The sequence below is a fragment of the Aphanomyces astaci genome, assembly GCF_000520075.1.
Source record: "Aphanomyces astaci strain APO3 unplaced genomic scaffold supercont1.247, whole genome shotgun sequence".
In the NCBI taxonomy this organism is placed as follows: domain Eukaryota; phylum Oomycota; class Saprolegniomycetes; order Saprolegniales; family Verrucalvaceae; genus Aphanomyces; species Aphanomyces astaci.
The window spans coordinates 4,082-6,990 of NW_009798510.1; positions in this window are offsets into that span (position 1 = coordinate 4,082).

Below are 2,909 nucleotides of genomic sequence, written 5' to 3' on the forward strand. Positions count from 1 at the left end.
GCAATTTACAAATGAGAACCCTCCCAAGTCATGAAGTCATGGCACAATAAGGTTCGAATCGCACTTAAACGAGTGTGGAAAAGTGTACTAGTATGTAATTACGTGGCATTCTTGGATTTTTACTGTTAGCCCATCATCGCTGATAGCATCAACTTTTGGGTGTCTGCTTTCCACAGATGGCGGGCTCATGCTGGTGATATTCCTTCCCTTCCTGTATGTTCCGACTATGATGGGTGCCGACATCAGTTTGATTGACAATACACCCGAGGGCAATCCAAGAACTGTGAATAGACTTCTTGAGCAATCGCACGCTAGCTATTCCCACGTCCAAGCAATGGTAGCAGCCACTTTTGAATACACTTTCACCAACAACACGAACACAATGAGCTGCTTCCAGTCCTATTAGCTTCCTTCCAATGCCAACCCACCACGGCGACGCCACGCCCATCAAAGGAGCAACACAGACGTCTCTTCTACGACAACACCACCACGTCCACCCTCGTCCTCGTCTTCCCTGATATAAATATATGCCCTGACTCTGGTCGTACCAATGACAACTGTGCCAAACTCAGCGCGTTCTGCAATGTCGCTCCCGTCGACCTAGCACCAGACTACTTGGCTTAGTACGTTCCAGATCTGTCCAACGTCGACGAATGGATCAAGGTGCGACCACTTGAAGGATTGCAATCGACACATTGATACTGTACTGTAGCTAGCTCGATTGGGGTGGGGAGTTGTGTATTAGCCACTGGCTCATCCTAGCACTATTATGTGCTGTAATGTGTGCGTAGCTCATCGAGATAAGAAAAACTGTGTGCAAAGCCCTGGCTGAGTTTGTCAAAGCGACGTAATCTCCGACGTAGTTGCATGTGGATGTTTGTTCACTATGTCGTGGTCAAAATTATCGACGTAGTTGCAGGTACTACTGTAGTACGTGAATCTGGAGTACTGTAAAACACGATATTGTTTTATCGTGTGAAGGTGCTGTACATTTCAGGAAAAAGAATCGTTGTTCGGGGAATCGAACCCCGACCACTATGACATTAGGGTGATCCCTAGACGTCGACACTAAGTAAACCTGGTTAAATAATTGTATCGCACCAACCCTTAAGTAACGTTTGGCTGAGTAAGCATACATGTACTATTCCTGTTAGTTATTCCTGCTAGGGCATCTTTATCGCGAGGTGGAAGTCATTCATGTACGGCGATTGTTGATGATTCTGCAGTGGATGACGGAATTATCGTATTAACGTTAGTAACAGTAGAACTGCGTAGTACACTTCGAAATACCATTAATAGGCCAAATTTCCAGCACAGAATAGTACTCCAGTATAGTAAGTACTACGTAGTACAAGCGTAGATCATTAAACTCGTGAAATGGTTTATTATTCAGCGTCTAGTGCCGTGGCACGATTAGCTCACTGGGTAGAAGCTGTGGTTGGAGTGGCAGAGGTCGCTGGTTCCAAGCCCTGCGTAAATTTTTATTTTTCTTGAAATCAATCAATTCCTTTTGCTGGTCGCACCACACATCAAGCAGCAATCCTAATTTCTCTCACTTAACTTGGCAGCCATCTACAAGTACTGGTACTGTAGCAGGACAATATTGTTCCTGCTGGGAGCCATTGATGTATGTGACTGTATACAGCAGTAAGATGTAGGTAAAAAGTACCGTAGCCACAGTTTAACTGTAAGTTGCCTTTGGGTCACCAAGTCGCTTCACGTACCGTAGGGGTTGAAATGTATAAGCTGGAGTCGTCCACTTGCTGGTGACAAGATCGTCCAGGGTAGTAAGTAGTAAGTACATATCTATCCATAATCACTATTCATACCCTCCGCTTCTATGCTCCGCCTCAGCTACCATGCTTCCCCTCAGCTACCATGCTTCCCCTCAGCTACCATGCTTCCCCTCAGCTACTATGCTCCCCCTCAGCTACTATGCTCCCCCTCAACTACTATGCTCCCCTCAGAAATTCTATAGCTTGCAGGATTAGCACGTACTAGCTGTCTGTCCTGGTAGTTCCTCATACAATCAAACACCCACTTCGTACTTCAGCATGCGTCCAACCTTGTACTTGAGTATTACACTACACTACTCAAAGCAAGTTCTAACGCACACTTATCCACTCAACCCTTCGCTAGTTTATGCAGCCTGAATGCAAATATAGCTACATTGACTATTGATCGTACAAACTCTTAAAACGAGTAGAACAATTTCACCGTGGCTTATTTAAGAGCTCGATGAGTCATGAGGTATAAAACATACTAGTACTATCGAGGTTGGATTACTAGGTGTTGTCGACTTATGCACAATACAAGTTGTGTCTACAGTAAGCTCATTACTATATCACCCCCTCGTATGTTCACTATCCCCATGCCTTTCACTGGAGCTCGCAATCTACGCGCAGATATTGGCTGCGTACGAGTTCCTAAAGTGTGCTACGTACTCGTCCATCGACGTACCATCGACTTAATGCTACATGTTACGTTAACTAACCTTGCTACAGCATTTCCTATAATCAGTGAGCGTGTATGTACTAAGTACTTAAGTAACTGAATAGGTATTCAATGGTCACATTTAGTACTTGCAGTTTTGTTTCCTTGCTCTTTCACAATTACCGCATTCAGATTGTTCTGGTGGTTCAAGTACAGTAGTTTACATAAATGAAAAAGAAGCACTATAGTTATCGTTAAATACGTAATTGTAGAACGATCTACAATTACGTATTTAACGATGATTGTGAATGCAGTTAGCTTTATGACTGACTGCCATACCTTGTATTGTCTCCCGTTTCTTCTCGGCTTTCGGCCACGGGACCTTCGTCAAGACAGCAAATATACACACTGATATTAGTGAGGTTGAACACGCCACGAGGCGCCTACTGACTACCATTCACTAAAGTACTCAGAAC